Below are 27737 nucleotides of genomic sequence, written 5' to 3' on the forward strand. Positions count from 1 at the left end.
TGAGATGGCAGGAGGGACAGACATGTGATGTGATGAAATGGTGTGGAGAACACACAATCTAACATGACAGTTATTGACCCAGCGGCTACCTTGTTTTAGTTTGCCTTGATGAAAAATGTGTGAATCTCACTCTCCTAGAATGGTTGGCTGTATAATACCTACCTGCATCTAAGATGTTGGGAAGGCCCATGATGGGAAAGTCTGCATATTATGATAATGGCCACAGCATGTGTCATGGGCTCCAGAGGTACTCCCGAGCAGCTCCTACCCCGCTGTGTGGGACGGTCTTTCCTGAGGGTTCTGAAAGAAAGGTTGGCAGTGGTCCTCAAAGCTGCTGCTTGTCAAAACCCCTGTGGAACTAAAAAAATAAAAAAAAAGGAAGAAAGCCCTGGGCCTTAATTTGAGAGATTCTGACATAGTCTGAGGGAGGCCAGGGCTTCTTTAATTTGTTTTTAAAGCTCAATAGATAATCTGTTGCTGACACTGAACTGAGAAATAGGCTCCTACCTAAAAAGTCAGAAATGAGACTTTTAAGCCAATTGGGTGAAGAGCTTACCAACTGAAAAAGGGCAGTAAAAGGTGGGAGGTCACTGACCAGCAGGTGAAGCTCTGCTGGTGCCTCCTGATTAGGTTCATCTGGACACTTGTTAAAAATTGAAAGTCCCAGGTCTCATTGGTATCCTTTCAGATTAAGGAGGTCGAGGGCAGGGCTTGGTGTCCTTGGGTCTAACCAGCAATACAGGTGTTCCCTATCAAACCGGATGGAGAGTGGAGAGAACCTGGGCTAGCACAGTATGTGCCCGCTGGAAAATGGTAAACACTGTATGTATCCCAGGCTCAGCGGCTACCTGGTGCTGCTGCTTTTCCTGACTAGCTCTGTCTGAGACGTTAAACTCTGCTGATTTTTATCTTTGCATCCAGCATAGGGAAGGTACTCAATAATAATATATTCAATGAATGAATACATTGAGTGATTGAAAAAGTGAACCAGTTTACACAGATGACTTGGTCTCTCTGGGCCTCCGTTTTCAAGAAATTGAACTCACAGTAAAGTGAACTCTCTTTAAGTTTCTTTCAGTTTTGAAATTCAGACTATATATATATATATATATATATATATATATATATATATATATATATATATATTTCGCTTTGTCTTCCCCTTATCAAATGCCTCAGTAAATAGATACCTGGGCTTATAATTATTGTGATTACTCAAGAAAAGCAAAAAGCATTGAGGAGATGGGTCAAGTTTAGTATGAGTGTTTTACTATCCCTTTGCAGTACCATAAAAATATAATTTAATTTTGGTTGACTTTCAAAGATATACAAAGAACTAAGTATCTATCTATCTATCTATCTATCTATTTATCTATCTATCTATCTATCTATCTATTATAAGCTTTATGGTGATTTTATTGTAGGTAACCACAATAACAACTGCCATTCAGAAGAGTGAAAAATTAGGAACATACAGCAGCCACTGGCCCATAGCAACTGTCAAATGCCACCAACAGGAATTGCAAACCCTCTGCCCTGTCTGTGCAGGGACCCCTGGGTTAGACTGTGATGCTTGGAGCAATTCCACTGTGGATTGTCCTCCCTGGCCCTTTGGGAGTTTCTTGTCCTTTATCCTTGATGCCACAGATGAAGTGGGCAAAGCTGGTTACTTGTTGGTGAAGGTTTAGGAGGCTGGGGATTACTTTAAGTTTCAGATAGCCACAGGCTTTTGCAGGCCAGTCTTGTAGTTTCTTTGGCAATACAATTCCCTTAAAACCCAATAAAGGTATAGTCTACTTGTTCTTTGTCAGTTCCAGATACTAGTAACCCCTGCCAGAGATCTCATCTGCCCATAACTCTTAAGCCAGCAGATTCTAAGAACTAAGCATGTATTAAGGGTGAATCTAGTAGTAGAAGTTTGCAGACTTCCAAACTGTCTGGATTCCATCTCTCACTTTTTATTGGATTGGAGGATCAGAGGTAATATTCCTGTTTCACTTTGTTGATTTAAAACTCCTATGTTTTTGAAAGAGAAGGAATTCCCAATTATCTATTTTTTTATTTTTTTAAAAACCTCATTGGATTTGATTCAATAATATTATTTGGGAATTTAGAGCTGAAATTGTTCCTGTTAAAAAAAAAAACAGAACAGAAAAGAAAAGGCATAATGTGTTCCAAAGAGTGAGTTGAGCTCTTGATCTGAATCACTCATTTCTCTCCTATTTAAGCAGAAGCAAACAGCTTTCTTTCAAAACTCTAAGTAAATAATATCCTTTATTTTGACTTCATCTCATATTCTCTCCACAGGCATGGAAGCACCATAAAGTCATGCACACGGAGGAATTATGGTGCTTCCCATTCTTATTCTTACATGTGGGGAAGAAACTGCCTCATACGTTACACGTGATGGTCTGTTTTCACACAAGTCACTGAGAGAGGGTCTCCCTTTCTGGGACCAATGCAGGATGTGAGCCATTGTTTCTTTCTTTTATTTTCTTTTTCTCTTTCTTTCTTTCTTTCTTTTTTTTTGGCACAGGATATTTGAAAAAAAGTAAAACACAATGTCGAATAGTTTTGAAAAACAAAGGAAAAGTTCTACTGGTATGTACGTGCACATATTTCTCCCACACATTGGTCAGATAATCTGATTCTCATTTATATCCTGCTAATTCAAGGGCTTTTGAATAGATTCGATACTCCTACCTCGCACTGTAGAGACAGCTCACAGAACTTTATCTCCACACTGGGAAATTATTTTCCCCACGTGGGTTTTGATGATGACAGGCTTTTTTTTCCTTCTTGCAGTTCCTCCTCCTTCGTGGAATAGAAATGTAGGGAGCAATTTCCGATTTGATACTTGCTTTTCTACCCACGTATCGCTACAGATTAAAAACTATCTACAAATTTGCTAACAACTTACTTTAAATCTATATTTTGGAAAAATGAGAGACAAAGAGGAAGAGAAATAAGAACCTCTAAAAATAATACATTTGTGAATATATATAAAATATTTAGAGGAAAAGATGATTCACTAATTCGATTGGATGTATAGCATTTGTAGAAATCTACATCTATGGGGGCTGGACAGGTGATTTCTAGGTAAAGTCTTATAATTCTGCCACATAGAAAGCTTCACTCTAAGTGAGGATATTTTCCTCTATACCTTTCTTAATTCAAAACTATCATAGTTCATCATTAATTTGAGAAAAGAGTGATCAGTATTTCTATTTACCAGCTAAAATGAAACACAATTCAAAATTCACAGGATTTATCAGCTTTGAAACCACAAATTTTAATTTTTTTTTAACTTGCAGTGGTCGGCAAACTGCGGCCCCTTGAGTGTGGCTCTTCCACAAAATACCACGTGCAGGCGCGCACATACAGTGCGATTGCAACTTCGTGGCCACACTGAAGGGGCCAAAGAGCCGCATGTGGCTCTTGAGCTGCAGTTTGCTGACCACTGACTTAGGGGATTGACATTATTTTGAATTTTGTGCAAAACTAAGGCTTTATGATAATGTTACTACATTACTTCACATATTTTCAAAACTCTAATTTTTATATAATGTAACAATATTGTGTAATGCAGAGAAGTGGCAATTAATTTTATATCAAATGTAATAAAAATTATAAGCTGTACCCAATTCCATAGATCACGGGATGGCTAAACATTTATTTTTTCTTTTCTTAATATTATCAGACTAACATTCTAGCAATGGTTGCAAATTTTAAGATTAAAATAAACAGGCATTAAAGTTCATCTAATCTAAATTTCTCCATACATATTTTTTAAAAAAGATTTATGCTCAAGTACTTGCAGTAACAGGGGCTCACCCATATGAAAACAGTCCAGTCAATTGGTTTCTTGATAATTTTCTCTTAAATATTATTCTTCCTCCTTGTTTTCCACATAGGAACCTGGAATTCATTCTTCCATCTCCCTTTCTAATCCTTTCATCTAATTTGTCACCCAGTTCTGAGATTCTACCTCCAAAATCCTTCTTTCCATTTCTCCTATCGGCCTGACTAAGCCATCATCATGTCTCTTATCTCCCTAGTTCCTCCTCTCAGCCCCTTTTCATCCATTCTCCACACAGGCACAAAGAAGGATTTAAAAAATGCAAATGGGATCATGTTGGATCCCTGCTTGAAGTCCCTCAGTATGTACTGGCAATAAAATTCAGATCCTTAACATGCTCTACAAGGCTTGGCAAACTCAAGCTCTCTTTCTTCCGACCCATTGCCCACCACTCTGTTCTCTCACGAATGTGCACCCATACCAGCCTTCCTTGGTTCCTGAATATTTTCTGAGCACTGGTCCTATCTTCGGACTTTAAACACACTGCTCCCTCTCCCTGGAATGATCTTGCAGGCCAAAGCCTAGTTATCCATTAGGGTTCAATTCAAATATACTTTCTCAGAAAAACTTTCTATGACCTTCCACTTTTCCTTCATAGTACTTACCATAACTTAAATTATATGCATGTGCTTGTGTACACATATAATTAATGTATATGTAATTACACGTATAGTGACACAGACATATAACTCATATGTTTCCCAATGCATAACAATAAAGCAACATTGCTGCCTTATTTCACTGCTGTATTATTCTGCATATAACTTTTTTCTGGTCCACATTAAGTACTTAATACATTGTATAGAATGCATTAATTTCTAATTATTAGAAATCATTAATTTGGAAATTGTGCCATAGTTGAAATTTTCTTAAATCAATCAACTGATACATGTGAATCCCCAATTAGGAAGTACCTTTTAGTATAAAACACAGTTACTTTTGTTAAAATATATTGTACTTGAGAAGTAACTCAACATATGAAAGCACTCATCACTTATTTAGGTTAACTTTAACATTAACAGTGCATACATAATTAAACTCACCATCATGAATCAAATAAATAAATGATTAGCTTGGGGACAGAATGGTCACCATTGTCAGTATCATCTCATTTACTGTTTGTCAGAGAGCATTATCTAGTTGCTGCAATTTAGCTACTATGTTTTCTAGTTGGTGGTATGTGGAATAAATAAAATAATGATTAAATATGATAATAACACAAACACAGATACCATTTATTGAGTACTTACCATGAGTCAGATGTACTTAATTCTTACATGATTATTACCCTATTTTACAGGTTGGAAAACTGAGCCTTGGAGAGCTTAAATTACTTGTCAATCTAGTAAGGGAAGTTAGCTTGGCAATGGCCACAGGTCTGTCAGATTCCACTGTTATATATGGGGTGGGAGGTGCACATCAGAGTCACCCTAACTCCAGAGGGGTATGAGTTTGGGCATCTACCACTAGGAACTCAAAGGTCATGCTGGAAGAAATATGATCAGGGGTGATGCGCTGGGTGCATCTCAAGTGCAAGTTCTAATATTCCTGGAGGATTGAACTGCAGGCCATCATGGCACAAATGTGTTTCCCTGACCTACCCAGGGAGGGCATTGGTATTGTGACTATAGGGACCCCCTCATTTTGCTTAGATACCTCTTCTTAATAGCACACAAAAGATTTAACTCAAAACTTTATAAGAAACGATTGAATTAAAGAGAGCTATGTAGTTCATTGATGATTAAATTCAGTTTGTACATCTGAACGTGTATTTAAGAAAGAGATCATTAATATTCAACCAAGAACATGGTAGTTTTTGTTATTACTACCAATTCCCTCAAAATTGGTGTTGGCGAATCCTCATGTAGGAACTGATTTACACTGAGTAACTGTATTTATATCTTCCAATCAATCTCTGGAAGAACCCTATTAATTGGCTATTCTCCATAAATGTGGAGAGTGGGACACAAAGGGTGCCCACAGTTATGGGTCAGGAACACAAGCCAAAAGGGAGTGATGCCTCTCTCAGCCTGCTGGGGGCAGCACTGCGCTCATCTCAGAAGCACCACTATGATACTGCCTGAGGGAAATTTCAGGATCCACTTGAACGTTCATCTAAGGCAGGGACCCCAGGGGAGAATCAGAAGTCAGGGGAGTCAAAGCTGGAGAAAAGAAGAGAAAGGAGGTGCGTGGGAGATGGTGAAACCTGAAGCGGGTTGGACTTCACAAACTTCCAGAAGGCGTCACGGACTGGTAAATGAAGGACCCGGCAGTGGGCAGATCTCCGTCCATCTTCATTCCTCCTGCCATTACAACAAGAGCTTTTGGGGCATTTTGCGGCCCGCTTCTGGGCAGGCCTCTTCCTTGCACATTCGGCTTTGATTCTTCTCGCTTGCACTGTCCCTGTGCCTGCTCTCACTGTTAGAGTGGGCCCCTTCTACAACAGGACCAGCATGTTCCTCTAAGAGAGCCCTTAGTTTTTGTGCCATGATGGCCTGCAGTTCAACCCTCCAGGAATATTAGAACTTGCACTCTAGATGCACCCAGCTCATCCCCCCGGTCATATTTCTCCCAGCATGATCTTTGAGTTCCTGGTGGTAGATGCCCAAACTCATACCACTCTGGAGTCAGGGTGACTCTGATGTGCACCTCCCACCCCAGGCTCCAGAGCGTCCGCTGCTCTTGTGGGCACATTCCCAGACTTGGTTGTTGTTTGCTGGGAAAGAAATTCCCATCTGGGGTGCATGCTGGCAGAGAGACCTCTGCCGCTGACTTGGGCAGCCTCTCCTCTCCTCGTCTCTCTATCTCTCACAGGCATCTTCTGTCTGACTCTTTGGGCTGAAGTCCAGGTTGAACGAGCTGTCTGTGACACCCTTCCAGTCTACAGTCCAAGCCCGGCACTGTGGTTAATTGCATTAAGCTCATTGCATTCCAGGCTCCAGAGCTTTAGACACGCCAGCCTGTCCCGAGCCATAGTCTGTCATTTCTGACTCAAACAGGTCTTCAAGCATTGTAGTGATGTTTTACTGATTATCTTTCCCAATAAACAAATACAAACATTTTTACACTCCGGTTTCAGTTGCAGCAACTCTTAAAATATTTAGCTGTGAAAATCGAAGACAGTTTAAGAAGTGTTGTAGACATCAACTCAACCCTACAATAATGCGTTCAATACTTCTGAAAGTGACAGTAAATCAAGGATGAAATGAAACAGTAAGCAGAGCGAAAGCAGATTTCACATATGGTGGCAGCTCTGTCATTTCAAACCTCAGACGGAACACTGAATCAAAATGCCAAATGTGATGGATGATGCTTGCATGTCCCAGATGGGTTATTCTGGCTGGTGACATAGAGCATGCTTTTTGCACTATGTATTCTGAGTAAAAAAAATAAATAAATTAAATGTATGGCAAAGTTTAGTCTCATCCCATGGGAAAATGCGTGCCCTGGGATCTCCTTGTAAGATGAGCATGTCCAGACTCGCCATTCCGCAGTTTGCCCCTCACTGGGAGAGAGCAGCAACGAAGAAGGAAGAGGTCAACAGCTCTACCAGGGCTCCCGGGGCTGGCCCACTGCAGAATCCTCATGTGCCAACCCCAACTCCCAGAGACCGATTCTACCCCTCACTGTTGTTTCATAACAGCCTCGTTCACCAGCAGTTTACTCAAGCTCAAGGCCCTTTTATTCTGGGCCTTGCCTTCATGTTCCCTAAGGCTCCTTGTGTAGGTTTTCCTTTCCCCACTGCAGTGTCTCCAAGTTCTGTTTCTGGGTCTGGTTTCTACCCAGACTCCTCGGAAAGTTATTTCACTTGGCTGTGTAAATCCTTTATTGTTGAGGTCCAAGTTAGCCACTGCCTGCTCTGATCCCAGGACTCTACATGAGATTCGCTTGCCCCCTTTATGGGATATGGTTATGGAGCAATATATCCCCATGTGTTGCAAGTTTGAAATGCTGTTCTGGCATTCCTTGTTAAGTGATTGGAGGGATTAGTCTCACTTGCCTCTTATCCTTTTATTGTGCCTCTAATTTCAAGAGTTGTGAGGTAGAGCCACCTGTCCTCTACTATATTTGTCAATACATTTAGACAAGGTTAATCCCACTACTGTGCTAGGGTGTCTATAGCCTCTGACATCACAGCCATTGCCTAAGCACAGCTCTAGGCATGTGCCTGTGAGGGACACTTGTCAAAAGATGGCACCTAATTGAGTGACCAGATCTTTTATGGCCTTCTGTTGGTGATAGTAGCTTTGTGGCATCATGGATGTCATGTGGAAATGTGTGAATTTCCTGGCACAACCCCACTACTGCCTAAAATAGTTCCCTAGATGTGGTCAACAGGGTCACAGAAACCATATTATAGGAGGGACTTTGCAAGTCTGTGTAAAAGCTGGAATTAATACTGTCTCCTCTTATTGTTCCTTTTGAACTAAATCAGAGTCAGCAAATTATGACCTGCACACCAATTCTGGCTCACTGCCTGCTTGTGTAAATAAAGTTTTATTGGAACGCAGGCATGCTCATTTCTTTCTAAGTTGTTTCTGGCTGGGTCCACATTACAACAACAGAGTTGAGTAGTTGCAACACAGATCCGTGAACTGTATCATTGATTCTAAGGTTTGTTCCTTTGTGAACACAGGACTTCCTTAGTGTTTGAGAATGTGATCTTTTCTTCAGTAAAATTTTGATGATAGTGTGGTCATGAAGAAGAGTGATTTGTCCCAAAAGAGATAGACATTCCATCTATCACAGCAGTGGCTTGAGGAAAGAAGCTAATCAGCTTCTGATTTTTCCTTTTGTATACATATCTAAGGTTAATGATCATAGTGTCCCAGAACTGCTGTTCTAAATTCATATGGAATTGAGATATTTTTCTGCTATTTTGTCCTATTTGTCCTGCCATCTATACATTTCATTTTTCCTTTCTTTTACTCTTTTGTATTAAAATATTTTTCTCATTTCTTTTCCTCCATACTAGTTGGGAAGTTATGCGATATGTTTTTCTAGTGCATACTTGCCAAAGTTTAAAGTTAATCTATGTCTCTAGTCCTTTACAAGGTCTTTAAAATAATTATGATTACCTCTTTCCCTTCTAATTATTACACATTTTCTCACAGTGTAGTACACATATGCACTTTATATATTGTGAATGTGTTCTCTTTCTTTTTAAAATAAATTACACAAGACATTTTTATTATTGTTTACTACAATTTATGTTTTAGTTTTGCCCACATATTTAGCCCATTTTTGTCTTATCATTCTATCTTTAGCTTAGAGACATCTGATCTAGGAATCACATTTTTTTCTTTATCTAGTGTACATCCTTTTGAATTTCCTTTGGTTAAAGTGTATTACTAGTTATTGAAAAATGATATAAGTTTTTATTCATCTAAACATATCTTATATTTGTCCTTATTACTGAATTATAAGTTTTCCAAGCTGACTTATTTTCTTTTATCACATTGAAAACTTTTACCCACTGTATGTTGTCTTCCACTGCTGTTTTTTAAAAATCAACTGTCAGTCTAATTGCTATCTTTTTAGGCAACTCCTATTTTATCTGTGACTGATTTCATGATTTTTTTCAACTTTGCTTCTGTTGTCTTCACTTTCATTGTGGTGTGTCTTAGTATTTTATTTATCATGCTTGATTGGGATTCACTAGCTTCTTAAATTTGTAGATTGATGTTTTTTTTCTCAGTTTTGTAAAATTCTCAGCAGTTATATGATTGTTTTTCTCAATTCTAACCACACTAGTTTCAACTCCAATTCCGTGTTAGATTTTTCTCACTCTATCATAGATCTTAACCTCTTTTCTTTCTTATTTTTTAAATCACTTTCTTCTTTCTGGGCTGAATTCTGGAAAATTTCTTCAGGTATATCTCCTAGTTCAATAATTTCTCTTCAGTTAAGTTTTGATCAGTTAAACCACAATCATTGAATTTTTAATTTCACTAGTTATGTTTTTAATGTCTAGATATTCTTCTTGGATCTTAGTCCAATCTCCTAGGCCCGTGGTCGGCAAACTGCGGCTCGTGAGCCACATGCAGCTCTTTGGCCCCTGGAGTGTGGCTCTTCCTAAGCCTTAGGAGTACCCTAATTAAGTTAATAACAATGTACCTACCTATATAGTTTAAGTTTAAAAAACTTGGCTCTCAAAAGAAATTTCAATTGCTGTACTGTTGATATATGGCTCTGTTGACTAATGAGTTTGCCGACCACTGTCCTAGGCCTTTCTTTCTGATATTTTTCTCATTACTATTTTTAATCCTTTTTCTTTCCATGTCTTTTAAACATCCTTTTTTTTATAATCCATTTTCTGATAATTCCAATATGTAATGTTTTATCTCTGTTCTGCTAATTTTTGTTTCTGTTGCCTATTGCAACAGAAATAATCATCATTATTTCTTTTTTTTTACTGTGGGCTTTCTCTGAAGAAACGGAAGGAATCCTTCGACAGCCAGGTTGAAGGTGGGGAGGGTTTATCCAGAAAGGATCTGCATCTGCTTCTGCTCCTTCCTGGGTCCCTCACGTATCAGGGATGGCTTTAAGGTGATGTATAGGATTAAAGCTTTGGACTACCCATTCGGTGCAAATTTGGGCTGCACACCTGCTTGAGGCCTAGCATGTTGTATAAATTCTAGGTGGAGATTATTTTTTCTACCCAGCCCAAATCTTCAAGACTGAACATTTCTATAGTATCCACTGAGGAGAGGAATGCAGGTTTCTTCCCAGTTCACATTTATCTTGATGGTTAGCCATTTGGTTACAGTTGAGGTTTTTTGCAGGAGAAGGGACATACTTCTCACCTAAGGCAGATCCCAGGCTCTGTCCCCTTTCCTCATGCTCCAAAAAGCTATAGCAATTTAACCTCAGGTTTATCTAGGTATGACAAATACTTTGGTTGGAAAATACAACCTCATAGGTTCCCTTCCTTTTCTAAATGCCCACTTGCCAGGTCACTGCTGCATGCATCTAAAATAATTTTTTAGGCCCTGGCTGAGTAGCTCAGTTGGTTAGTGTCATCCAGATATGCCATGGCTGCAGGTTTAATCCCCAGTCAAGATACACAATCAACAAATCATGTTTCTTCTCAAATCAATCAAGTAAAATAAAATAATTTTTTAAAATACAATACCCAGATTTTTATGTTTTATGTGGTACCAGATAATTGAGATGTTATGAGAATGTAGACTAATATTTCCATCTAGCTTTTAAGTAACTTCATGTGGTCATAACATACATTTAAATGGAAATGTTTTTTTGGTAACATTTCGTAAATTAAGATTCAACATAATGTAAATTTATCGTGTGTGTTCTGGTTGTAATATTTTTACATGCTCACTACATACATTAAATTAAATGAAAAAGCATCATAAGAGTGATATCACCCCTACTCCCACCTTCCAGAAAAACACACTACTCATATTTTGTTATATCCACTTTTATCCAACTTTTGGTATGCTATCCTATTTTTAAATCGTTCAGAACACATTGCTTTACATATATTTATTTAATTGGAAGATGATTGTTCTTTTTTAATATGTAAGTTACAGAATAGCATTGTTTCTCTCCTTTTCTATTCTGAGGTCACAGCAGATCAGTTAACTGCTTGTAAGATATTCCTCATTTCTCAGTGTAATCTACCCTGCTGGATCTAATCAAAAGAATTCACTCAGAAAACCATGAGGGAGTAGTAATTGAAGAAATAGTGCCACTGGTGAGGGGTGGTAATGTGTCTAGCTATAAAAAACTAAGGCCACCCAGCAATGACCTTGCCATCATTTAAATGCTGCTGCCGGCTGTGCTTGGTCTCCATTAAACAGAAAAGGGCTTCTGATGAAATTAGGACTGGGATTGAAAGGATGGCCTGTATTTTACAAATAAAAATGCTTCAATATAATACTCCAATTACATTTACAAAATTTCACATGCGCTCAGACCTCTGCGGGCTTGTCTCTGAGATGGGGATAGAATTACACCCACCTCACACCACATGCAAAGCCCTGAACATGCCCATCTTGACTCCCTGTGGTAGAAATGGGCTTTATGTCCAAGTAACTAAAATTTCTGAAAAATGACAAAAGTCTCCAATTGATCTGAAATATTTTGACCCATAACCATATTTTCCTCTCCACGAAAGCCTGGAAGAGACCCAATATCCTTATGGGTGGAGGTGTAAGGGGTGTGAATACAGCAAAAGAGGATTTCAACAAAAGAACCTAAGGACACAGATATCAACCCCTCCCTTTAGAACTCAGTGATCCATAAAATAAAGTATAATGTAAAAAATTCCTTCAACAGGAAGTCCTAGGTAGGTATGTACTACCTTCTGACTCTTTATGAAGGGTAACAGCCATTACACTTTATTTAGGGTGAGTAGGATCTCCTTCTATTACAAAAAGCACAGACCTGAGTCAGCAACTTCCTGACTGCGTGAACTCACAAGTGGTATTTAACATCTCATCTATCACATAGTGATGGTAATACCTATTGTTGCAGGGCTGCTGGAAGGATTACAAATGATCTCTCTAACGCACCTGGCACAAGGTAAAAGGCACTGATTCGACCTGTCTGTATAAGTCCATGATTTCTGGAACCCTTCCTTGATCATAATTGTTTCTAAAATAGTTGTCATGTCGTAGTGCCTATGAATAGTCACTGAATGAATAGATAAAGTAATCTGGCTTAGAATGAATCAATCTTGGAAGATAGAGGCAAAAGGTGCATTGCTCTGTCTATTGACAAGCTCTCAGTGGGACCAACCTTGATGATTTCAGACTGGGTGTGCCAACTACTCCAAGGATGAAAGTAATCACTTCCCTGCCTGCTGCCACCTCAGCATCTGGACTTGGTGGTGGCCCTTTATTTCCTTGCTTATTGCCTGAGGCCTGACTCTGTCCGACAGATTGACCAGACATCCATCTATACCAGCTTTTGGTGCCCCACCCCCTTTAACCCCCTCCCCATTGAGTGCTCAGCATATCCACCTGCTCCATTCATGTAGCCAGGATTCACCAGCTCCCACTCATGGGAAATAGGAAACAGATGGATGCAGAAGGAGGAAATGTGTTTGTAGGTATGGCAGAAGAGGACACTGAAAGTCGAGCCCAGCTGTGAAAAACGATCAGATTGTGTTACTAGGAAGCAGATTTAATCAATTATAGCAGTGAGTCAGTAGGGTGATGTCAGATAAATTAAATATTCAACACGATGTAATAATCCCACCAGTAATGTTAGAATGCTTTCATTTATTAACATAAAGCACTCCCCGATGAGGTGGCTGAATGGTTGAACATGCTAGAAGGATTCTCTCTTAATTCATGGATCCCCCAGAGTCAGGGAAGGGAGATCCTCTTTCATGGTCTTCTCAGGGTGGCGGGATTTACCCCTCAGTACAGAACGCTTTCCTCTGATGAACAAAGAAGGAGTTTCGTAAAATACTATCTTGCTCTCTCCCTCGTGGACAGAATTTGCATGTGCTCCCCGTACATCCCTTGCTCTGGTGGGAAAGGTTGGTAAAGTACCTCTGCTTATCTTCCACCTTGCAATTTGGTATCTGAACAGAGGAGACAGGCAATAGACACGCCCCAGCCTGGTGGTTAATTTGCTTGTTCACAAAACTGGGACCAGCTGAGGCTTTGTCAACTTTCAGGTTTCGATTTAGAGGCATAAAAGACAAAAAAAGAGAGGAAAAGAGAAAAGAAGCCTTTATTCAGAATTCCCAGGCTCACATAAAATAGAATTGTTATTCCAAGACCAAACTGCTTTGATAACTGACTCACAGCACTGTTATTAATTTATGTGTTAAGTAGCTGGTATCCATTTCTGGATTGTTTTCATTTGATAATTAAGCAGTACTACTTTAAGGGAGATAAAGACGACTGAATTGTCACTATGTTCCCTCAGACCCCTTTGCTGGCTGTTAAGTCCTTCCACAGGACAATTGTGAACTCACTGAGGGCCTGCTTACTGTGTGTGAGATGGAGGGGTGTTGCTTCTGCCACCTGCCAGTCACTCTAGGATACCTCAGCCCGCCCTCCCCACCACCTCTCCGAACTCACCACTTATGCCTCCCACTGTCAAAGAAAGCTGGAAACCAAATGGGAGGCTGGAGAGGTGGCTCTTGGCACAAAACATTCACTCATCAGTTCTTTCACGCCTGGGATGAATTTTGGGGTTATTGGTTAATGCATTTAGGTGATAGAAATTATCTAATTAACCAGACTCAGATAGCATATATCTGTCTGTGTGGTAGTTCCAGAGTTTCATCTACAGTCTTTCTGGCTGATAAAAATAGGGGATGCCAATTACACGTTTGGGACAGTGGCCAAATATCTATCAAAGGCTGGAAAACAGTTAATCCTGATATTTGCAGGCAACGCAGGGTTTTGTCACAGCCTCCAGAGGAGAGCGACGAACAGTTTTACTGGCTGCATCACTGAAATGTTTCTGTTTTGACCAGGAGCTGGCAAGAACCATGTTCTCTTACTTTGCAGAAGTGGCTAAAACAACTGTTTTACGATGTTCTTCTGGAATAGCAGATGCTGGCCACCGATCAGCCGCCTTGTCGCCTCTGGGACCCTCAAGGCATTCTGGGATTGGGAAAGCTGTAAAACAAGTACATATATGCATAGGTACCCATTTGGACACTTGACTTTTTGTCTGTGAGTCTATTCATTTGTTTCAAGATCCCCAAACAAAACAAAAACATGTTATTGGTAACACACAGTGTTTCTGAGTGTTCATTACATCATTATGCATTATAACCATCATATGTTACTTCAGATAGTGTTCACTGCTATGGAGAATAGTATAGAGTAATATGGGTGGAGGGGTTGCAGAGGAGGCAATTTTTGACCAAATGTTCAGAGAAGGCAAGATTATATGGTACTCACTCTTCCTGCCGGTGGTGCTGAGGACAAAGCCACAGGCACCGTCAGCTCTCCATACAATTTCTTGAAGTCAATGTTATCAATATCATGAAAATATCTATTCTGACTGACATACTTTGATATTCTTTAATATTTTTTGAGATTTACCTTAAGATACTTTTCCCTTGCCCAGGAAGCCTTCAATTATTGAAATGAAAATGTTATATCACCATAGAAATGAATTTGACTTTATTGGCTTCTATTGCAAATAATGTGTGAGCATACTTGGAAGAGGAATTCTGGCCATTGACATCCCGTTAACAGTGAGTCACCGAATGCCACATTCAGCAATGTTGATGCTCCATTTTAGGAAATTGGATCAGAGGAAAACGGAACATAATCCAATCACTGAAGATTTAGAAGCACCGTAAGGTCTTGTGGTGTCTCCTGTGACTATCACTTGATTCTGCTCATGCACCAGTGAGTAGATTCATGGAGAATTATGTGGTAGGTATCAGAGACAGGTGGCATGGATACGTTTGGGTCATAATGGGGAATGTTATTGGTGGCAGGACAGGGGATAAATCACATATCTATCCCAAAGCTGTGAAGTAAGTTCCACATGAAATAAAAATGAAGCAGTAAAAGGCCGAAAGGAGAAAACAAGACCCTTTCTACTGAAGACAGTGTCTTCCTGGAGGTTATGTTCATTGCTGGCTTTGCAAGCAGGATGTTAGCGAGCTTGGACCGTCCTCACACTTTCCAGGCTGTGGGTGGAGAGGCTTCGCTGGCAGGAAAAGGAAGAGGCATGCCTGAGGTCGGCTGCCGGATCACAGCCTGCTGCGCTGTGCTGGGTCTGGTGCCCCCGCTTCCCTCTGTCCCACTGCCTCGATCGCCATTGCCAATCCATTTTGGTTTATTTTGTCTCTAGCTCACTCAGGCTAGACACACTTCTCGCGCATGTGCACAGCTCCAGAACTTGTTTCCGGAAAAAAAATTAATTTAAAACCCTTTGCTTTTGGGAGTAATGCATGCGAGTCTGTGTTTTCTTCTTTTCCGTGGTATTTGCGTTTCAACTTAAATTTTACTTAGGTCTGTTGTTGAAGTTTCAGAAAATGATTGGGGACATTAGATTCCCGCCCCCAACCAGAGAGGAGGTTAACAAATAATATTTATCACCATCAGCACGGTCATCACCACCACTCTCTGCCTTCAAAGCTCTTTCGTAGGCACCGTCTTCTCCAGTGCCCTAACATGGCGCCTATAACCTGCCAGCCACTCCACCTACTCGTATGTCTTGCTTTGGCTCTTGTAAAACATATGCAAAGACCCTTTCTAGTTCTAACATCCTACGGCTCACCGATTCCCTGGAACAGGTTTCTGCAATCTTATCATTTTATATAATCCACAGCCACAGTTATTAGTTCCATATGTTAATTGTTTGGTTTTGGTTCTACCTGCCAGGAGTTGTGCTAGGAAGTTGACATACTTCTAATCTTCAGATGAAGTACCTGTTCAAATGTTTTTACTGTTGTTGTTTTTAGAGAGAGAGAGGATGGAAGAGGGATAGAGAGATAGAAACACTGATGAACCCCTTACTGGGGATCAAGTAACAACCTGGGCATGTGCCCTGACCCGTAATCGAACCAGCGACCTCTTGGTTCCTGGGGCACCCCCCTCAGCTGCTGAGCCACACCAGCCAGCATGCCTCCCTGGGTACCTCTGGACGTGTGGAGATAACCGAGCAGGACCAGACATCTTGTGGAAACTAAAGTGGGAGCCATCATGCCTGTGTGCCTTCATACAACGTTAACATTGAATGTTTTTGTCCACAATTGTCCCACTTTGGGCATCAGCTGTGAAGTAACCATGACATTCAGGTCTGACAATGGACAGCAGGTGGCACTCTTGTCTTAGGATTCCCACTCTTACGTCAAGAGTAACAAGGGAAAATTTCAGGTGCATTTAAAAATTTATTTACATATATTTTTCTCTGCCAAGCCAGAAATGCAGTCCATTTTCTTTAACCAGGTTCATTTGCTTCCTGCTGTGTTACTCCAATCGGGTAATAGTCAACCTGACTCCTCTGGCTATGTTCTCTCCTAGAGCCGGGCATGAGGTTTGGATTTGCTGGAGTTTGGGCCTTAGTCGTAAGCGCAGATCTGGCAGAAACGCTGTTTCTACAGGCAGAGCTGGGTCTCCCTCGGGTAACTCCAAGGGGTCCCCTGCAGACACCACCCGGCAGGGAACCTACTTACCCCGGGTGTTAAGACAGTGGCGGCCCTGCCCTGACTGAAGCAAGGGAGCCAGGAGGAGGGAGTGAGAAAGGGGCTTGCCTAGAAAGCTGGGTTGTGGTCTGGGTGATGGGGATGGGAGTGCGCTGGGATCAATCCTTGCTGGCCTCCCAGCAAGCACCTTTGTTCACTCCCGCTGGGCACAGTGAGCATGGCCTGTGGTCAGCTCCCGAACAGCGCTGTGACCATTGGTTCATCCATTCAGTCATTCATTCAGCAAGTCCAGGCCTCCTAAGTCCCCAAAGTGCTGTTTGCGGGTGGTGCCAGTCAGGAGATAGAAACCGCACAGTCATTCTGAGAGAATTTAATGTGAAGAATTGTAAGCGATAAAAAGGGGGGGCGGGCGTATATTCTTAGCTTCCCCTGCAAAAAAAAAAAAAAAAAAAAAAGAATTGTAAGCGATGCATTAAGTTGTTAACTAGGCACAGGTATCCAGGGTGGTGACGGAGGAGCAGCTGCCACCTGTGGCTGGGGCATCCTCCTGGAGGCTCAGGAGTTCCTGGAGCTGGTCTCTGAGCCCACGGGATGAGGATGCTTCTGCCGGCGTTAGAAAAACTGCAAGTTGGATTCATTCAGCACAGCAGTGAGGTGGCTGCTGGTGCCAGTGCAGGCCACACAGGGCTGGGTGTGGAGACAATAGATGAGTCGCCACTGACTCAGACACACTCACAGGACCTCCCCCACCCCCACGGAGTTCCACCAGGACCAAGGGCCAGGGGACTGGAGGACAGGTCCTCTGTTCTGCGATGTGGTTCCTAGCCTCAAAGGGAGCCTGAGGTCAGTTGACTCATTTTCTTTAATTGCTTCAGTGGGACTTAAGTTGTGCTGCTTTTAGTGAAATTTTAACTCTTCTCTTTTTGATTTTATAAAATAAAATGTCTTCATTGTATCTTTTCACCCTCCCCCATTACATCCTCATATTTTCTTAGCATGGATTTTACTTTTCACACAAATCAGATCCAAGAGGAGGAAAAGTATGTCAAAATGTCATCGTGTGTCTTTTGTTAAATGTAAATGGACGTGGTGAATTGAATTAATGCACTTTCAAACTAGACAGAGTGACTACACTTTCAACAGCTTTCATTATCATGCTAACACCTCTTGTCAGACCTAATAAATTTGACATGTATTGGCATTCCCATTCTTTGTTAGGATGTTGACTTATGCTTTTTTTTTTTTTTATTCAGGAAAAGTAGAAGTGGAAAGGATTAGGGAGGTCTGGGTCCAAAGGAGAGAAAACAATGGATGGAGAAGTATATCTCTTTCTATGTTTTTCTCATGTTCCACAGGCCAGAAACTTGGAAGCCACATGTCTCCTTCTCCCTTGCCAGGAATGTTATGCATGCATTTAAAATTCCATCGGTGAGTTGAATTCACTTGATATTTGGCAGGTGGAATGGTGACGGGAGCCGTTTCATTTCTTCCTCTGGAAGTCAGGTGTGGTCTTGCCAGACAGGAGTTATCCAGCAGCTTGAGCCCTAACATCTAGTTCCCCTAAAGCCCACAGAGGATCACCTGAGGGACCTGCAGCAATTGTCTGTAGGTTCCTGATTCAGAGCAGCACCCCCTCTTAACTTTCTAATGGCAAACCCAAAAGTTAAGGTGGTCTCAGATTTTCCCTTCTTCAGGCTTCCAGTGGTTTTACTATAAGCAATTCAATCCCTCTGTCTAATCCCTTCCTGTTTGACCTAGAAAGAGAGGTCTTTACATTACTGAGCAGACCCACACTGATTCTGAGGGGTAAAAAGGCACATTCCATCAGTAGATGAGTGGATAAAAAGCCGTGGTATATTTACACCATGGAATACTATGCAGCTGTAAAGAGAAGGATCTCTTACATTTGAGACAGCATGGAGGGGCCTTGAGAGTATTATGCTAAGCAAAATAAGCCAGTCAGAGAAAGGTACGTATCAGATGATCTCACACATTTGTAGAATTTAATGAACAAAATAAACTGATGAACAAAATAGATCAAGAGACACAGAAGCATGGAACAGACTGACATATTTCAGAGGGAAAATGGAGGGGGGCAGTGAGAGAGATTAACTAGGGAAGGTATATGCATATATGCATATCCCATGGACACGGGCAATAGTGTGGTGAAGGCCAGGGAGGTGTGGGTGCCAGGTGGATGGAGGTCTATGGGGAAAAAAGGGGAGACATCTGTAATACTTTCAACAATAAAGATAATTTTTTAAAAGTCATTTTACCTGATAAGTTAGTCTTATTTCACCATATTTACCAGCTAGACAAGTTTTAAGAAACTCAAGAGATTATATTCTTGATGACCCAACTTAGATTTGGACAGATCTTGGGAGATTCAAAAATCTCTTGGCCTCAGTCCAGAGTTAACATATCCTTCCAGTATCTTTAATATACAAGGGACAGCTGAGGTGGCCATGAGGAGGAAATGACTACCTACTTTTGCTGGTCTGAGCCGGGCAGTCCAAATCAGAAGCAAGAAGTAGGTGCTCTGCTTCCTGCGGACAACATTAACAGAGTCACTCTCATGCAGTAGACCTGACTCAAGTCCTTTATAAAATGTAAAATTTAATATTCATCCCTGGAATGGAGATTCATCTCTTTAAAAGCTGCTCACCATCCCGCTCAGGTGTGCCTACTCACACGGGATGAATGGAGACGGCCGCATCAACTCTGTCTTCCCCGGGGTTCTGGATCTGTAGGAAAATAATTTAGTCCCTAAAATGAAATTCTTTTGAACAGGGCTTGTCCCAAATATGCCTTTTGTTTTTTCTCTATTTCCCACGCTTTATCTTTTTAAAAATCTGTCTTAAATATGCATCATCTTAAGACTTTATAATTATAAGATAACTAGAGGCCCGGTGCACAACAATTTGTGCACTTGGGGGGGGGGGTGTCCTGCAGCCCAGCCTGTGCCCTCTCGCAGTCTGGGACCCCTCAGGGGATGTCCGGCTTGTTTTGCCCCCAATTCCCTCTGCCCCCCAGCCAGGCTTGTTTTGTTCCCGCCTCTCTCCGCCCCCCAGCCTGGCTTGTTTCGCCCCCGCCTCCCTTGCCCCCCACCCCCCGGCCCAGCTTGTTTCGCCCCCACCTCCCTCTGCCGCCTGGCTTGTTTTGCTCCCACTTCCGCTGCCCAGCTTGTTTTTGGCCGCCTGGATTGCTTCTCTCCCAGCTGGTATATGCAAATTAACCGCCATCTTTGTTGGTGGTTAATTTGCATATCACGCTGATTAGCCAATGGGAGGCGTAGTGAAGGTGCGGTCAATTACCATGTTTGGATATTATTAGATAGGAAATTGTAAATTGCATATGGTTAAATACTTTATTATTATTGTTTCTATTCATAATTTCTTGAATAAGTTTTTTCCTTGGGAATGCTGAAAAGTTACAGGATTGTTCATTGGCCAGAAAAACAGCCTGAAGGGAGGCCACCTAGTGCCTCTGGTCATGGCATTTCTGAGAAGGGAGCATGCTGAACTATGCAGACCGACTCTACAAAGCTACGTATATTTGGTGTCAGAGCTGAGAGACATTGGCTGATAATACTTAGTAATTGCTTTTCTTAAGTGTTATCACAGATTGTCGTATGGGTTGGTCATGATGGCACTGTGAAGTAGGTAGAACAAGTAGTAGCAGGCTCCCCTCTAATCCCACTGAAAGGAGACACACTTTTCTGTACAGCCATGAGGGCTTGGTGCCCAGTGTGGCCAAGAACAAAATCACCTGGGCCATGCCCTGTAATTTTGGCATGGCCCAGGGAATTCTTGAGTCAATTAAAGAGTAAGACAAAAAGAAAAATCTAAAACCTTCAATAAAAGTAGGAATCAAACACTTTCAGCTATTCTAAAACCCTAAAGGTTGAAAGAGTATAATTTTTATCCTGTCACTCAAAAAGCTGGGATTCTCTTTGACTACAAACTCTAGCCAGCCTTCCACGCCCTTGATCAAGGACAGCAGTCACCAAGACCCCTCAGTGGCCCTACCAGCCCCACCTGTCTGCTCCTCCTCATGGCCCTACAGCACCAATGAACATACCATGAATGTTGGTGAGCTGACACAGGGTGCCCCAGATAGTTCTCTATTTCTCTCAGTGTCTTGTCATATCTCCTGACTAGATTGAAAGAGTCTGGACAAAAACTGTGTGCTGGAGAGCCACACACAGAACGGTGGCTATCCCCCCAGGCAGCCCACCTCACATGAGATGGGGCCAGGACACCATGTGGCTACTTCTGACCTTCTGGCAGCCTTCCCTGGCACACCCAAGCACAACTGCTCAAGGAGGGCAAAGACGCAATCCGCCCTGTGGGGCAGTGTCCCAGTTTAACACCCACCCTCTTCAACCCAATACGTGCGTGAATAAAGGAGGATGGTGAGCTCGTGGAATTGGGAAGACGGAGGGAGAAAGGGCCTAAAGAAGGGTGGACAGAGTGATGCAAATAACATCAGCATTCTCTCTCCCTTTTTTGCTCTCTCCCTTTTTCTCTCCCCTCAGTTGGTCTTATCTTGGTAAGCTGGCTTCTTCTCTCCCTATTAATTGAAGCAGATTATATCCACCTGGCATAGAGCACTGCTAAAACCAGGCTTAGGTCATGCCTATGAAGCAACCCCAGAGGAAAGGAACCTCTCCCTTCTGCAGCAGTGTATATGGTTCCCAGGGAAGGTCTCTCCGTGGCCTGGCAAGGGTGGCACACTCCCTGCTGTGGCCAGTCATTGAGTGTGGGGCTGGTGCTTTCAATCTCCAGGCTGGCTATCAGGAACCGAATAGAGCTGAGGAAAAGCAGCTCTCCTCACAAAAGGGGCGGGTGTCATACCCACATTGAGTGTACACTCCCGTGATTTTTCGAAGAGTCAACATATCATTTGTGCAGTGAATTCCTCCTTCTAATAAAGAAAACAGCAAGAATGAATATTTGACTACACACACACACACACACACACACACTGGCAAGTTCTCTTGGGGTGAGCAGTAGAATTCAGTTCAGAAGTCATTCTCTCTGACAGAAACATGCAAGGGAGGCATCCTAGGTGGTGGTTCTGGGTATTATGCCTGGCTCAAGCCAACATTATCTGTCACTCAGTTTCAGGAACATTCGACACACCTTTTCACGCTGAGAGCTAATTGCCCTATTTTCAAACCTGGAACTGTCCCTCTTGTGATATTTTTCCAATCTCAGTGATATATTTGTCTAGCCAGCAAGCGCTGCCAAAGCCAGAGCTATTCTGGAGAGGAGTTAGGGTGGGGAGCAGGAGAATTATTCACAGTAAACAAAAAGAAATTCTCTCTGAATCGAAAGTTACAAAGCAATTGCATACTTTCCTTAATAACACATGTATGATAATAAAAATGGTTTGCTATCCATTTTTAATCTTCATGAAATGAATACACTCAATCATGGAAGTTATAGGGGAGCTGCTTACTTCAAATAATGCAATGAATACATTACAAAAGTAATTAAGGGGGAACTCAATGAAGTAGAGCAGTATTCTATACCAACCCTTCTTCACAACAGAATAAAAAAACAAAACAATCCACAGGAAAGACTCAGGAGAAAGATAAATGAAAACCAAGACAACAGGTATGCAAAAATAAATAAGGCTACCTTTGAACATTGAACTAGGCCCCACACTTCCATACCCCTCAAAATAGTATTTTTTTTTTTTTTACCTAGGAATAGGGAAATAATAAATACTCACTGTAACCTGTACTTTGATGTATTTATTACTAATAGTTACTTATGACTTGCTAGATATAAAACATTCTTGCAAGAATATGGTGCATACCAAACAGAGTATAAAACATTGATCCTTGTCTTCCAGGAGATTAGAGCCTGGTCGAGGAGTTATGTCCAGGGACACAAAACTATAAACTTAGGTGAGGTGGGTAATATATCCTATGAGTAGAATACATTCTATTTTCCTCTGGAATTTAGAAGAAAAGAGAAATTAGGGCATAACTTGTTGGAGGTGCCATTTGTCCTGATCAACTGTCATGATACCACAATGCTTGTGTTCAAGTGACCCTATTTGACTTAACTGTGGTCTCCAACTGAAAAAGTAGTGAATGCTGGGAATTCAAATATGCCAATGAGAAGCCTGATAGTGTTTCCTTTAAGTGAAAGGTATGTGTGTATAGAAAAAAAATATAGTATATGTAGGGTTTGGTACTATTCATAGTTTCAGGCAAACACCGGGGGTCCTGGAATGACCCTTGGTGAAAGGTGTGGGGAAGGGAGAAGGATGCCCAGTGAGGCTGTAGGCAAAGGTTGCTATTTCTAAAAGGTAAGGGATGAAGGGGAAGGGAAAAAATAGTATAAATATAGTGCCAACAGATAAAAGCTTTATTTTTTTTATAGAGCATAATTCAACACATTTAGAGACAAAGGGGAAGGAGGCAGGAGACAAGAAACCAAAGATAATTCAGGGAAGCACAGAGAAAGGATTAAAACAGGCAAAGAAATTCCTTCCAGATATGGAAAGGCTATTATTTATTTACTTATTATTTATTTATTTTATTTCTTTATTGATTAAGGTATTACATATGTGTACTTACTCCCCTATAGCCCCCCCCCACACACACACACACTAATGCCATTACCCCCTGTTGTCTGCGTCCATTGGTTAGGCTTATATGCATGCATACAAGTCCTTTGGTTGATCTCTCCCCCTTACCCTCACCCTCCCCTACCTTCCCTCTGAGGTTTGATGGTCTGATCGATGCTTCTCTGTCTCTGGATCTGTTTTTGTTCATCAGTTTATGTTGTTCATTATATTCCATAAATGAGTGAGATCATGTGATATTTATCTTTCTCTGATTGGCTTATTTCACTTAGCATAATGCTCTCCAGTTCCATTCATGCTGTTGCAAATGGTAGGAATTACTTCTTTTTTTTTTTTACTGCAGCATAGTATTCCATTGTGTAGATGTACCACAGTTTTCTAATCCACTCATCTGCTGATGGGCACTTAGGCTGTTTCCAAATCTTAGCTATGGTGAATTGTGCCTCTAGGAACATAGGGGTGCATATATCCTTTCTGATTGGTGTTTCTAGTTTCTTGGGATATATTCCTAGAAGTGGGATCACTGGGTCAAATGGGAGTTCCATTTTTAGTTTTTTGAGGAAACTCCGTACTGTTCTCCACAGTGGCTGCACCAGTCTGCACTCCCACCAGCAGTGGTGGTCCCTTTTTCTCCACATCCTTGCCAGCACTTACCCTTTGTTGATTTGTTAATGATAGCCATTCTGACAGGTATGAGATGGTACCACATTGTCATTTTGATTTGCATCTCTCAGATAATTAGTGACTTTGAGCATGTTTTCATATGTCTCTTGGCCTTCTTTCTGTCTTTCAAAAAGTGTCTATTTAGGTCCATTGCTCATTTTTTGATTGGGTTGTTTATCTCCCTTTTGTTAAGTTGTATGAGTTCCCTGTAAATGTTGGAGATTAAACCCTTATTGGTGATAACATTGGCAAATATGTTCTCCCATGCAGTGGGATTTCTTGTATTTTGTTGATGGTTTCTTTTGCTGTGCAAAAGCTTTTTATTTTAATGTAGTCCCATTTTTTTTATTTTCTCTTTACCATCACACCAAAAAAATTAAGATACCTAGGAATAAACTTAACTAAGGAGGTAAAAGACCTATACGCAGAAAACTATAGGACACTGAAAAAAGAGATAGAGGAAGACATAAACAGATGGAAGAACATACCGTGTTCATGGATTGGTAGAATCAACATCATTAAAATGTCCATTTTTTTTAATTTTTTAAAATATATTTTTATTGATTTTTTACAGAGAGGAAGGGAGAGAGATAGAGAGTTAGAAACATTGATGAGAGAGAAACATCAACCAGCTGCCTCCTGCACACCTCCTACTGGGCATGTGCCCGCAACAAAGGTATATGCCCTTGACCGGAATCGAACCTGGGACCCTTCAGTCCGCAGGCCGACGCTCTATCCACCGAGCTAAACCGGTTTTGGCTAAAATGTCCATATTACTCAAAGCAATCTATAGTTTCAATGCACTCCCCATTAAAATACCAATGGCATATTTCACAGACCTAGAATGAACTTTCCAAAAATTCACCTGGAATAAAAAAAGACCCCGAATAGCTGCAGCAATCCTGAGAAAGAAGAACAAAGTCAAGTTGTATTACAAAGCCACTGTTCTCAGAACAGCCTGGTACTGGCACAAGAACAGACATATAGATCAATAGAATAGGATAGAGAACCCAGAAATTGACCCAAACCACTATGCTCAATTAATATTCAACAAAGGAGGCATGAGCATACAATGCAGTCAAGACAGTCTCTTCAATATATGGTGTTGGGAAAATTGGACAGATACATGCAAAAAAAAAAAAAAAAGAAACTAGACCACCAACTTACACCATACACAAAAATAAATTCAAAATGGATAAAGGACTTAAACATAAATGGGAAACAATAAAAATACTAGAGGAATCAACACAGGCAGCAAAATCTCAAACATATGCCGAAGCAATTTCTTCACGGATACTGCTCCTAGGGCAATAGAAACTAAAGATAACATATTTACTTATTTTTAATTTATTTATTGATTTTTAGAGAGAGAGGAAGGTAGAGAGAGGCAAGAACATCGATTTGTTGCTCCACTTATTTATGCTCTCATTGGTTGATTCTTGTATGTGCCCTGACTGAGGATGCAACCGCCAAGCTTGGCCTATCAGGATGATGCTCTAACCAACTGAGCTACCTGGCTAAGTTAGGGGGAGTAATCTTTTAGTTAAGACAACAGAAAACAGAGGAAGTGCAAATGATGACAAAGATACATTAAAATGTAAAAGATGGAAAATAAGGGAACTCACACCTGGTGATCTCAATTTTCTTGGTAAAGCTCAAGGCAAAATGTAGTAGAAACATCTGGATGAGTTAAACTCAACTTTATGTTTGGGAGTCAGAAAAGCTGTTGGAGGCCAAGGCCTGCTGCAGGATCCTGAGCACTCCTTTCTTTACCTGTTTGCTGCTGACTAAAGCAGGAATGCTACCTCCCCTGAGCACAACTGAGATACGGATGTGAAGGCATTTTGCACACTGGGAAGTTGTCATCATTATTTCACTTATTTCTTATGTGTATGAAGATTACCCACAGATAGAGCAGATCCTCAGGACCATCTTGGATCCAAATGAATTTCAGCCTTCAGATGTCCTGGGGTCCATCCTCAGGCCAGATTGGGCTAAAATAGACCTAATCTCCAATATGCTGAGCAGACACCCTTCCCAAGAGCTTCCCACCTTCAACCACTGGACCTTGAACTTGGTACTTTCATAGCATGAGGTCCTGAAGCATTTACCACCGCATCCAGAGTAACTTGCAGCCCACACAGGGAGAGTTCACATGAACGTAGCTGCTAACACTTCACAAATTACTTCAGTTTCTTGCATTTTTATATCAGGATGTCATATTCCCTTCTAATCTAATATATCACTTCAGGATACAATGTCATTCTAAAAATTTTGAAATATTATAGAAAAGATTATCCACTTCTTTGGTACAAATCAATGACTCTTATGATTCAAAAATTGCCACTATTACTCTTGGATTGATAAACTGGTTGGTTTCCCAAAGTTTGTTTGAAGTCAACTGTTGTTGTTTTTTCCCAAGATGGAAATTTTCTATCACAAAAAATTATATACCTGTTGGTTAGGTTTCCAGGTAAACTTACAAAAATTGATATAACTCTAAAAGAGAATGGGACACCACATTTTACACCACCCAGTCCAAAGCAACTGAAAGTATTTCTTTTAGTGGCTTTCTAAGAAGCAGAGAGAAGCTTCTTTCTCAGAAACCTTCATTGCCCCAAATTGGGTCATATGTCCATTTCTAAACACTTCCTCTGGGGATGGTATGTGTTCATTGACTTCAGCCATTTGGGGGTGGAAGTGATGTAAGGTCTTCCTGAAAGTCTGGGACTGAAAGATGAAAGGACTAATAACTGATTAAAACAGGAAAAGAAGGGAGGATGCTGGGCTGCCAAATGCAGCATCCTATTCACTACATGTGTGCTATGGAAAGAAGCAGGAGAAAGTGTTTTCTCTCTGGATCCTTATACAAGCTCAGGTTATGAATCTTGAACTTTACCTGTCCTCACTAAATCCCTCTTTTCAGCATACCCAGGCTCTCACTGAGGCCAAAGTAGTCCACATCAAAAGAATAACCTGTTCAATCTCCCTGAGTTCTTCATGTTAATCCATTTCTCTCTTCCAAACCCCCAATCTCATTGGTGTTGCTGATCTCACTTGATTAGTAAGAAGAAGCTAAATAGAAGCTAGACACATTGAGGTTGGTAAGTCACTAACTCAGATATTCCTGTTTTTAAAGTAGATGATTATTTATACCCCCAACATCTCAATAAACCTCATACTGGTGAAAGTTTGGGCTGCATAAACATAGAGAAATAATAAAGGGAGGACGAAACACAAGTAGAGATGACAAGCAAACCAGCTGTGTCTGGGTCCGGCTATGTCTAGATGTCTTCCTCTGGATACACTTTCCTTACTACTCCTTCTATTTATGAAACCTTTTCTTTCTCTAATTCTGAGTTGAATGATACCTTACAAGCTCTAAGGGGACACCTGAAAACATGCATGGCAATGGCAGCAGGGGAAAGGAACAGGGTAGGGGACTGTCACATTTTGATGTAAGTTATGGACTCCTTCCACATGCATCCATCAAGTAAAGGTCACTGCATGGAG

The sequence above is a fragment of the Myotis daubentonii genome, chromosome 8, assembly GCF_963259705.1.
Source record: "Myotis daubentonii chromosome 8, mMyoDau2.1, whole genome shotgun sequence".
Taxonomy (NCBI): domain Eukaryota; kingdom Metazoa; phylum Chordata; class Mammalia; order Chiroptera; family Vespertilionidae; genus Myotis; species Myotis daubentonii.